The sequence below is a fragment of the Eptatretus burgeri genome, chromosome 2 (assembly GCF_056783735.1).
Source record: "Eptatretus burgeri isolate ZD-2024b chromosome 2, Ebu_testis_v1, whole genome shotgun sequence".
Lineage (NCBI taxonomy): Eukaryota > Metazoa > Chordata > Myxini > Myxiniformes > Myxinidae > Eptatretus > Eptatretus burgeri.
This window is the reverse complement of record NC_140962.1, coordinates 127,409,172-127,421,155: the sequence shown is the minus strand read 5'-3', so window position 1 is coordinate 127,421,155 and position 11,984 is coordinate 127,409,172.

The window sequence follows — 11,984 nt, the reverse complement described above, 5'->3', positions numbered from 1 at the left end:
CGTCCAAGGAGGGACGAGGAACACGTGCAGCTGCATGACGTCACGGGCAGGTGCAAAGTGCGCGAGCTCTGAGTTGCCGCGCAGGTGCTGCGCATGTAAAGAGAAAAAAAAAAAAAAGGAAAACAGCAAGCCTCACTTTCGGGTGTACAGGATTCCTGGGCAAGGGGTGGAAGACCCCCTTACCTGGGCACAGGATGGAAACTAGTTAGGGGGAAGGGTTAGCTTAGCTAGACCGACTCCATGGGGCAGGGGTAAGTCCTCATGGAGTCCGTGGAATGGATTAGTTAGAGGGATTGTAGCCAGCTTTAGGTTGGGAAATAAAATGGGATGATTAGAAGACAGTGACAGACTGGTGGATGTGTAGAGGGGACGTAGTTTAGCTACGTAGTGTTAAAAGGAACGTGCTGTAGTTTAAGGGACGACGTGGGAGCACGAGTTAGTTTGGGGATGTAGTTAGAAGGATGGCAGAGTTCAGCGGTGTGTGTGTGTTGAAGAGTTGGTGAGTTGTGAGGTGAGTACATGAGTGAGTGAGGCCAGCGGGTCTGTGTGTGTATGGAGCGAATGGGGAATGCATGGTGCGATGAGTGATTGGGGGGAGGAGTGACTCCCGCCCAAGGGACCCCCGGGGTCAGTGTAGAGTGAGTTAGCTGGGTTAGTCAAATTGAAAAATGGAGGTCGTTTTGTTGTTGGTGGGAAAGTAGGCTCGAGACCCATTTGGAGGGGTGCAGGAGCCCTGTTGACGGGCTTGGGAGCGTGGCTGCGAAAGGTGAGTATCGCTGAGTGGGTACCCCGGGCACCAGGCTAGTCGGCCGCGGTAGGCCATGGGCCCATGGGGGGCCGGGATAGAGTAGTGGGCACGGGTGCGCCTGCTTGGTGCGGGGGCCCGGGGCGCCATTAGCCGCGTGGGCAGTGTTGTGGGCACGGGTGACCCTCGGAAAGGGGCCCGGGAGGCCGGCCTGCCACGTGTGCGTTTCAGGGGAGGTGCCATGGGGGCACTCCCCAGTGTTAGGGAGCGGGTAGGCACGGAGGCAGTGTGGTGCCCGGGGCTCCCATAGCGGGAGATTCGGCAGAGGGTCGTGCCCGCCAAAGGGAGCCACGTGTCCCAGCCAGGAGACCGTGTGAGGGCACGGAGAGAAAATTGGGGGGCGAGGCCCGGGTGTGAGGACACCAACACAGGCGACGGGAATCTGGGTTGTTAGAACCAATAGTTTAAGCGAGAGGCGCTTGTTGAAAGCCCCGGGGTAGTTTAACGGTTAAATGGTTAGGGTAGATTAGGAAGTGTACCCCTCCGCACCATCCATCCCCTCGCTGTCGTGGGCCGCTGGACCCACTTGGTGTTAAGATCGCCGAACTCTGGGGAGGCCATTCTGAGGCTTCGTTGGGCCTCGACACAGGACGTTAGCTCTCCTTATTCCCTCAGGGAAGGGAACGTAGGGGTGGGGAGTAGGCTAGGTGACAGGATAGGTTAGCCGAACAAGGACGATAAAGGGGGTTAGGGGACGATTTATAGTGGGGAAGTAAAAATAAAAACAACACAAAAATAAGTTGGGGCTAAATTGGGGTTTGACAAATTAAGGGAGTGGGTATGTACAGTGACAGGCAAAGGCGATAGGTGGGAGGGAGACAGGTAGCTAGGTCCGAGCCCGCCCTCAAGTGGCCAGCACCACCGCACTCCCTCCACCAACCTCCACTGAACGGCAAGAGCTGGCCAACTTCATCGGCTGGCCGTGTTTTGCTTCAAGGCGGAGGCCGGCCAACTTCATCGGCAGCTGTTGTTTTGCTGCAAGGCCTGTGCCATCGGCTGGCCGTGTTTGCTTCAAGGCCTGTGCCGGCCAGTTCATCTGCTGGCTGTTTTTCTTCAAGGCCTGCCCGGCCGGCCAGTTCATCTGCCCGCTATGTTTGCCTGCAGCGGCCTTCTTCTGCGGGCTGTGTTTGCCTGCTCACCTTTGCCATGCCATGCCCACTGCCCACGTTCACCAGCCCCGTTCAATTTTTGCTTTGCCCCCCTGTTCGTTTCCATGTGCGCCAGGATCAGAAAGCAACAGTTTGCAAGCTGCGAGAACTGCCCTGTTGGCAGCTACAACACGGGCCTGCAGTGGCGGCCCGTGCACCGTGTTTGTGTTCATACATCCATTCGTTGTGCTCATTGCGTGTGCCACTTGAGCTGGCACGGAGACTACGTTTGTGCAGCCCATGCACCGTTGTGGTTCACTACGTTCAGTTCAAAAGGGAAGGCCTTGGACTGCGTGTGAGCAGCCAGCCACGTTCCCTGTCACCTGCATTGTTTGAGCCAGAGACTGCAAGCGGGCAGCCTGGCTCCCTGCTAACTGCTTTCTTTTTGCAGAGTTCATTGATCCTGGGCCATGGTTTAGTGTAAAATTTGTAAGTTAAGGTTAAGATGTACTGTACATATGAGTGCGCCCCCGGCATGTTTGTCTTAGCGCCGGCAATTTTATTTAAGTCGTCCGTATGAGTGAGTTTGTTGAGATAGTTACGCAGCCCTCAGGTTATTTATTTTGGGGACACGAATAACATGAATGTCGCACTCAGGGATCCGTAGGTAAAATGTACTAGGGGAAAACTACACATGATGGCACACGAAAATTTGACGACTGGGACGAGTCTGTAAAAAGGAGGGGTAGTGTTGTGGTTACCAAATTCGCAAACCACCATTCAGGTCCCTTAGGTGAGGTATCTCGGTAAGTGCATGTGTAGTTAGGCCCAAACCCGTTGTCTAGTGGGAATACATGTCATTTATGCGAGCTGCGACTCTTCAGGATAGCCGTTTTTCTTTTACTATCTTTATTTTGGACCAACCGCCATGATCACAACCACAACATCAACCACCAACCACAACGCCGCTTCACCACAACCGCCACGACCTTCCCGTCACACCTCGCAACCGTAGCATCGCCACCGTTCTTGCCCCGCTGTGGGTACCGGTGTTGGACTCATGCAGAACGCGCGTCGAACAGCGTGTACAAAATCACGGATTTTGTGCTTCAAAAACGGATCAAAACGACACACGCCCACTTTTTGCCGTCCAATCGGTGAGCGAGGGCGATTGGCTCCCGCCCCAGGCGATCGATATATGCAAATTTGTGGATCAAAAGCCTTCACGCCCACTTTTTCTCGGGCCAATGGGGAGCGAGGTGAAAGGTCAAAGGGAGGGGTCAAAGGCGAAGTTACGGGGGATAAAGGGACGGTGTTCGTCAGTCAGAAAAAGGAGAACGAGAACGAGAAGGAGTCGGAACGGAGGGGACGAGTGTGGAAGTCTGGAGCCCGAAGCCTGCAGTGGCTGGAGAAGCTGAAGAGAGTCGGACGAGGGAGTGCTCGCGTCGGTGCCAGGAGCTGCACGCTCGAGGGGGGCCGGCAGCGCGACCTGGCCGAGGTGGAGACGCACACCAGGGATAATAAAGATCCTCTATACCCCGAGCATCAGCAACCCCCTCCTGTTTCCCCCCGCGCTGAGATAGTGCGACCAAGGGGAGCCCCGTTCCCACCCCCCTGCAGACACCGTCCACGAGGCCCGCGGGTTGCGGGGCCATCGCCGCTCCGCGTCTCATCACCAGACGGGTAGGCCCGACCCGGTCTCGGCCTCAGGCCCGCCTCATTCTTGAGGATATTCTTTTCCCTTGGTTTTGGGTATGTGTTGTCGGCGCCGTCTGTGAAGTAGAATTGTATAAGTGTTGCCGTGTGCTCGGTAGTCGGTATTAGCTCTGCACTGTGTTTTCACTTTTATATTTGCTTTTTGTGTAAATGGAAGTGTGTTTTCTTTTCTGTGTGCATTTGGTGGAATTGTATTTGTGTGCTTCCCGTGTGCCGCGAATAAATGTGCTTTATTGTTGAACTGTCCTCCCCCTTCCCTTCGTCTTTTCCTCCATTGAATCCTCATCTTGCTTCACGTAAAGGGTTGGTAGTGGGCTGAGTACGCCCGATAATTAATCGAACCGTCGAGGTCGACGATAACACCGCTCGGTTATTCTGATAGTACGGGCAGGTCGCTTAAGTGGCCCGTGTCCGAAGTCGACCTGCGGCGAGGTGCGATCGCCCGGTCTACCCTCCGCGTGGGTACTTAGGTAGGCCGAATTTGGCGAGCAACCCTATCCCACGCGGGGGCTGATTGGCTCGATCGCGTTGAGACCTAAAAGTCCACCCGTGACTGGTTCCCGGCGTTAGTCCGAGAGGGTCACGACTGGATTGTCCGTCCGGTGGGCGACGTGCCGCGGTCGAGTTACGTGGCCGTTCGCACGCCGGCGGGCGCGAAGACACAACAATATATATATATATATATATATATATATATATATATATATATATATATATATATATATATATATATATATATATATATATATATATATATATATATATATATATATATATATATATATATATGTATAAATACCCTGCGCAGACAGTAACCATCTCCGATTTTGAAAATTCCTCCTATAAAAAAGTTATGACGTCATAATGTCTCTGCTAATGGAAATCTCCCCAAAAATTATCTCTGAAACTAGGAAAGCTTTTTGAATTCTAGTTGCGGGAATGGAACGGGGCATAAGCAGAGATAATTTAACGCACAAATAATACATCATTATGACGTCATATCCGTTTTATGACGTCATTCCTATTTTTCACATTTTTTGTTTCACAGTCCAGAGTTTTCATCGGATCTTCGTGAAAAGTGGCATGTATATGCATAAAGCCCATGCGCAGGCAGTAACCATCTCCGATTTAGAAAATTCTTCCTAGAAAAAAAGTGATGACGTCATAATATCACCGCTGATGGAAATCGCCAACACCATTATCTCCAAAACAAGGGAAGCTTTTTGAATTCAGTTTGCGGGAATCAAACGGGGCATTTGCACAAATGATTTGACGCAAACATGATACATCACAATGACGTCATATTCGTTTTATGACGTCATCACTATTTTCTGAATTTTTTTTTGTTTTATAACAAAGAGTTTTCATCAGAACATCTTGAAACTTGACATGTTCATGCAGAAAGCTCACACGCAGACAGTAACCTTCTCAGATTGAGGAAATTCTTCCAAGAAAAAAATTATGACGTCATAATATCGCAATGGAAATCGCATAAACAATTATCTCCGAAACAACGCAAGCTTTTTGAATAGTTCAGATGGAATCGAATAGGGCATTAGAGATAATTTACTGCACACCTGATACAAAACTGATAACTATGACGGCATCACTATGAGGACGAGGATCTTAGCTCATTTGAGCTTGTTGCTTCACAGCCGACAGTTTTAATCGAAACTTCCTGAAACTTGGCATATATATGTAAAAATACCCTGCGCAGACAGTAACCATCTCAGATTTTGAAAATTCCTCCTAGAAATAAAGTTATGACGTCAAAATATCTCCACTAATGGAAATTGGCTAAAAGTTATCTCCGAAACACGGCAAGCTTTTTGAATTCTGTTTGCGGGACTCGAACAGGGCATTGGCAGAGATGAATTACCGCGGATATGATACATCACTATGACGTCATATCAATTTTTATGACGTCATTCCTATTTTTTTGACTTTTTGTTTCACAACCCAGAGTTTTCATCGGATCTTCGTGAAACTTGCCATGTATATGCAGAAAGCCCACGCGCAGGCAGTAACCATCTCCGATTTGGGAAATTCTTCCCAGAAAAAAAGTTGACGTCATAATATCGCCACTAATGGAAATCGCCAATACCATTATCTCCGAAACTAGGCAAGCTGTTTGAATTTTGTTTGCGGGAATCAAGCTGGGCATTAGCACAGATAATTTATCGCAAACCTGATACATCACAACGACGTCATATTCGTTTTTATGACGTCATAATTAAGAGGACGAGGATCTTAGCTCATTTGACCTTGTTTCCTCAACAATTACATTAACTTTAAGTCTTGGTGGTATATTTCACAATATGAGAACATCTTAACCTTCAGTGAACCCCAACCTCCGAAAAACAATTGTGAATCCGTCACTGCCCCCACCCCAATCCCTCCTTCCAAATTTCAGTTTTCTCTCGTGAGAGTTTCCTTCTGTATCCATCTTGTCCACCCTATGCATCCACTCCTGCCCCTCATTCCTCCCCATACCCATTATTTGTCCAAGTCTGCTGGTATCTTGGCCTTCAACTTTGCTGTTGGTGTTTCCCCTTTCTCTCAACTCAACCTTTCTCTTTCTCTTCTCAACCTTTCTCTTAACTGTTCCTTTTGTTCTGTTATGTCCTGACCCCTTTAGTGTACTAATTATAGCTCTTGCATGAACCTAGACTATGTATACAAAAGTAAAAAATAAAAAAACACAAGACTGAAGGAAACTTGATGTCCTTGAGGCATTCTATGCTTATCACATCCCCCATAGACAAACAGACTGGAGCCACATCGACAAGCTTGGCCTTCGCGACATTAACCTTGTAGCTACCTTGACTAGCTTGATCTTTAACTAACACAGGTTCTTCGTGATTCTTTTCACATGAATGCTGTATCCCATTGCCTGTCCAATTTTTCTAACCATCTAATTATATGTGAACTGTTTATAGATTGTTTACAACTTATATATTGGTGCCACGTTCTCATTGTGGTCCAATTGTGACCTTCATTCGACATATATCCCCATCCCTAATAGTCGCTAGCATTGCTTAATACCTGCATGAGAGATATTTGTCGAAAACTAGACGTATACTTATGCACCAACACATGGGTCATGTATCGGCTACGAGTCACTGGTCCATACACCGACTGGAAGTCCGAGGTATTATAATAACAAATTAATTTGTCAATTCCATCCAATGCTAATGACATCATGATTATGATAATGGCATAATAATCATATCAATATTATTCCAAAATAATAATATTTCTAATAATAATATTAACAATAATAAGAGTAATTGAAATATAATGGAGCAAGTGTATGTGATGATGCATGTAGTTATGTATGTATGTATGTATGTATGTATGTGCACTGTCCACACATTGGTTGGACAGCTGACCTGAAGTCACCCACAAACTGTAACATGAAATACTTAACTTAAAGGAACCCAGAGGACCCCAAAGACCCCCTCTTCCCCAACAAGGACACAAAAGACTCCAAGGACCCAAACAACCCGAGGATCCAAAAGATCCAAATGACCCCAAGGACCCAAAAGACTCCAAGAACCCAGAAGTCCCAAAATACTCTGAACAACCAAAAGACCCCAAGGACCCAAAATGCCCCGAGTACCCAAAGGCGCCGAGGAACTGAAATACCCTAAAGACTCCAAAAGACCCAAAAGGCCCCAAAGACCCTTAAAGACCCAAAATACCACGAAGACCCAAAATATCCTAAGAACAAGAAGACCCAGAAGACCAAAAGACCAAACAGACACTTAAAGATCCTGAATATCTAAAATAGCAAAAAGACCCCAAAGACGCAAAACATCTTTAAGGACCCAAATGACAGAAACCCCAAAGACTGAAAAGACCCAAAAGACTGGAAAGATCCTGAAGACCCTCAAAAACCTTTAAAGACCCAAAAGACTATTAAAGATCATGAAGACCCCAAAGGCCCAAAGGACCCTTAAAGGCCCAAAATATGCCAAACACCCTGAAAGATCTTGAAGATCCAAAAGACCCTAAAGACCCAAAATACCCTAAAGACCCCAAAGACTGAAAAGACCCCAAAGATTGAGAAGACCTTAAAAAAACCAACAAGGACCCAAAGTACCCCAAAGACCAAAAAGACCCAAATACACTAAAAGACCCTGAAGAACCAAAAGACTGAAAATACCCCAAAAACCCTTAAAAACTCCAAAGACCCAAAATACCCCAAGGACCCATGAGACCATAATGACCCTGAGTACCCAAAAGACCGCAATGATACAAAAGACCTAAAATACCATGCACACAAACACACACACACACACACACACACACACACACACACACACACACACACACACACACACACATAATCCCAAGTCCTCAACCCTCCCAACTCTGTCCTCCCTCTGCCATCCCCCTACCACCACACCCAAACTCTGTTTCCCTTCCCCTTTCTTCAAATCCTCAAACCCCATCCCAACCCAAAGTCCTGAACTCGCTCCCCCCCTCAAAATCCTCAAACCCATTTATGTCAACTCTGTCCGCTCTCTGCCCACCCTCCCCAACCCAACTCTGTCGTCCTCTTCCCCTGTTTTTTTTTTTCCAAGTCCTCAACTGCCCCAAACCCCAAGTACTCAGTCCCCTTTCCAACCCCAAGGTCTCAATCCCACCTCCCCCCTTACCAATGTCTCAATCTCACCCTTCTAGCTCCATGCACCCCCACCCCAACTCTCTGTCCTTTCTCACCCTATTTCTTCCCATTCTTAACAACGTTACACAGGGAACATTCAGCCTATCATGCTTGCATTGTTCCTGTCCCGTTTGTTAAGAACAATGATAAAAGTAAATATAGATGGAACGTTAAATTCACAATTACTTTCCCCTTTCTTCCCTTATCCTTACGAAAGTAGTCGGATCAAGATGCCACTTGACCCCCCCAAAAATTGCAAGAAAACGTTTTACGGTATTTTGTTGTTTTATTAGGTCGACAGAACAACATATTAAAAGTTGTCAAACAATGGACTACCAAAAAGGGTCTCAATATGGCATTAGTAAAAAAATAACTAAAAGTATGATTGACAAAAAAACAAAAACTGACGAAAATACTCTGAAATCCCAAAAGAGTTAAACAGTCTACCCTTGAGAAATTAGTTTCGATTTGTGGAGCGTATGTTCTAACGTACCTTCCTAGAATATTTAGTCTTCATTTTCATCATCTGAAACTGGCTCAGTAGCCAAATGACCGCAGTTGCATTCTTGGCAAGGTCTGCAAGCTCTGGTGCATTCAAGCCCATGATTTTTTCAGCACCATTTCAGTATGCTGCATCCTGTAGTGCAATTGCAGTAGATCATTTTGAGCAGATGTATGGCACAGGGCTATTATGCATCATGAGTGGAATAACTTTGTCCCCTTGCACTTCCCAGCCCCATTCAGTAATGTCAATGCCATCTTCCTTGCCCATCCAAACCATGACTTGTAGGTACCTCTGCCGAGAGTGAAGGTTTGTGGCCGAAGTTGTTGGAGGTAGTCTTTCGGGTGTCACAAAGGTCTTTGCTGCAAACTTTCTTGCAAAGGAACTTGTAGCATAATGCTGCTGAAGATTCAGATTGGGTCCCATTATACAAGGACACCATCGCCTTGCAACCAGTGGTTTCTCCAGTAAAATGATCTACCATTGGTGCGCAAAAGAACTGTGAACAGACACGCAAGACAGATTCGCCCTTGATGTCTTTGGAAAACAGATTTCTTCCCCACCCCAAAAATTCTCGAAGTAGTGTCGCATCTGGAGAAGGCATGGGCAAACAATTGACAGGGTAGACATCATCATCAACCAATCGTTTCAGAACTTTGATGTTATAAACATTTGGTTTCCCCTTGTCTGACGGAAAGTACAGGTCCTTGCAGTACTTTGTTGTTGTATGATACAGCAGCAATACCAGCAGATCTGTGTCTTCTCCAATCAGGGTTGTTGAATTGTAGGATGTTATTGCAACGGATGCTTTCACTATGTCCAAGTCTGCATCTCCTTCATCTTAGATGATATAACAGCCTTTCTGGCCCAAGTGATCAGAGATCAAGTGGATGAGGGCCTGTTTGTTTACATCATTTGAGAGGAAATTTTCATTTCTCCCAACGAATGTTGTTTTATCCGATATGTTGACCTTGTTCAAAAGCAGAGTTCGACTTCATCTCTGATGCGTATTGTCTTTTGATCTTGGTCCTCCATCATATCCATCAAAAACAATGGTGGCATTGCCATTCAGGTCAGATGTGAAAGATGCGGAGGTGTCGGCAATTGAGCTGTAGGTGCTGCCTTCAGTCCATTTTAGTCGATGTAGAAGTGAACCATTATCTAGAACGTAATGATCAGTCTTTGGAATGGACTGAAGAACAGCATCTTCTGATGAAGTAACATGCCATCGTATAGCGTCCAGAAGTTGTGCTTTTTCGGGCTTCCGCATCCGATTCTTTGCTTTAAACAAGGATGGAGGAGATGGGGAAAGTTCATATTTCATTGCCTCATCTAGGCACAGATTTCCCGACTGAGATACCACAAGGAACCTCTGAAATAACAGTACTAGATCAATGGTTTGATCCCTGGTGAACTTGATGGTTCGTGCTGATGCCAGTGTCCTTACTACAGTGTTTCCTTTGTGCAAATATGAGAGGACAGATTGTCCTTCCATTTTCTTCACTGTGTTTCTGCCAACAATGAAAAGGTCCTGCACATTGACATTCTCGTCAGCATTTATCCCAGTGATAATGTTGTGAAGGGTCACCTCATCTGAGAATGGAGAATGCTGTTCAAGCTTTGCAGAAATTTTTGCCAAGTTCATCTTGTCCCTGTCTATTCATGACACAGATGCCTCTTTGTGCTGTACACTCGTGTATATGGTTTGACAGAATTCCTGCATGGCATAGTTGTAAGCGGAGGATACAGAAGACATTATCCAAACAGTTGTTCATGTTCAGTCATTCCACTTCCTCTTGTCAGGTCCCCTGTGCTTTTAAGGGACATCATCAGGGTCTGTTCAATCACTAAGTCTGATCCAAAGCCAGCCCAGTATTGGTTGGTGTATTGATCCAGTATTGGTTGGATCACATGGAATCCGTTTCTGAATTTTGAAAATACTGTAGAGTTTTCCGTTTCTAATGCCTGCATCCTCTGTAGGTAAAGATAACCAGACTTTAGATAGTTGGGATGTCCAACAGCAGCAAATATCAGTAAGCAATCCGATATAGTGTGGAGGTGCATTTGCCAAGACCCTGTGTGATCGGCCTCAACATGTTTGTTTGTTTTTTGTGAATGTTGAAGGAGTCACGGACTAAATAGTCCTCATCGAGGCCAGGCTTTAAATAAAGAGAAATAAAAGAGAGAATGTAAAGTGAGGAGTGAAAATGAGTGAGGAAGAAAAGTGTGTGATGTTTGTTTGGAAGAAAGAGATATTAGAGCAAGCCCGGTAGCTTTATTTTGAGTGAGACAGAAAGTAAGACCAACAATCCTGATACGGAGAGTGTAACATGGTTCCGGGCACCAGTTTAACGTTCCTAATTCATAACGGTCGTACTATCCTGAGCAGTTGCTGTCTACAACCGACAACCTAAAAACCTACTACCTACTCCCAGGCCAATCCCAACATTTACAGATAGTTCAGCCATAGTTTGCTCATTTTTGAACTATTAGATAATTCAGACTTTTGGAAACTAATGTATGGGAAATCCGTTTGCTTCAATCACTTTTGAGTAACGTTTCCAAATCTATTTCATTGGTTTCTTACATAGTATATCGTCTGTCAAGTTCTTGCATGAGGATCTCAAATTCTGGCTCATGTGCAATGACTTTAGCTGCGATCTGGTGCATCAGACACTGACAAACAAGGAGGTGTCCCTGAAATGTGTTCTGCACAGATTTTCCATTCATCATGTGCACCCCAGCGTTTTCACCGGAAATCGTCTCCATGACATCTTTCAGGCCACTCCCATTCATCAGTACTCCTATGGCCCCCAACAGAGGTAGCTCACTGAAAGTCATATTATCCCCCTAAAATTAACCTCAAAGGCTTAAAGTGGTTGGAAAGTGTTCAATTCACCAGATATGAGTAGATATCAGTACATGTTCTAACATTTTCTGCCATCTTTTTCTAACCTCATATCTCGCGCCTTTCTTTTGGTCCAATTTTTGGCAACTTTTGATATGTTGTTCTGTAGACATAAGAGAACATAAAAATACCATAAAACGTTTTCCTGCAATTTTTGGGGGGTATGTGGCAATTTTTCCATACTTTGACTCCTAGAATTCATGGACCGGTGTTTGTATGTTTGGCGCGCTACTCCTACAGTTCTGGGCCAATTACGTCCAGACTTGCTACAAAGGATCAGCATGACCACAATT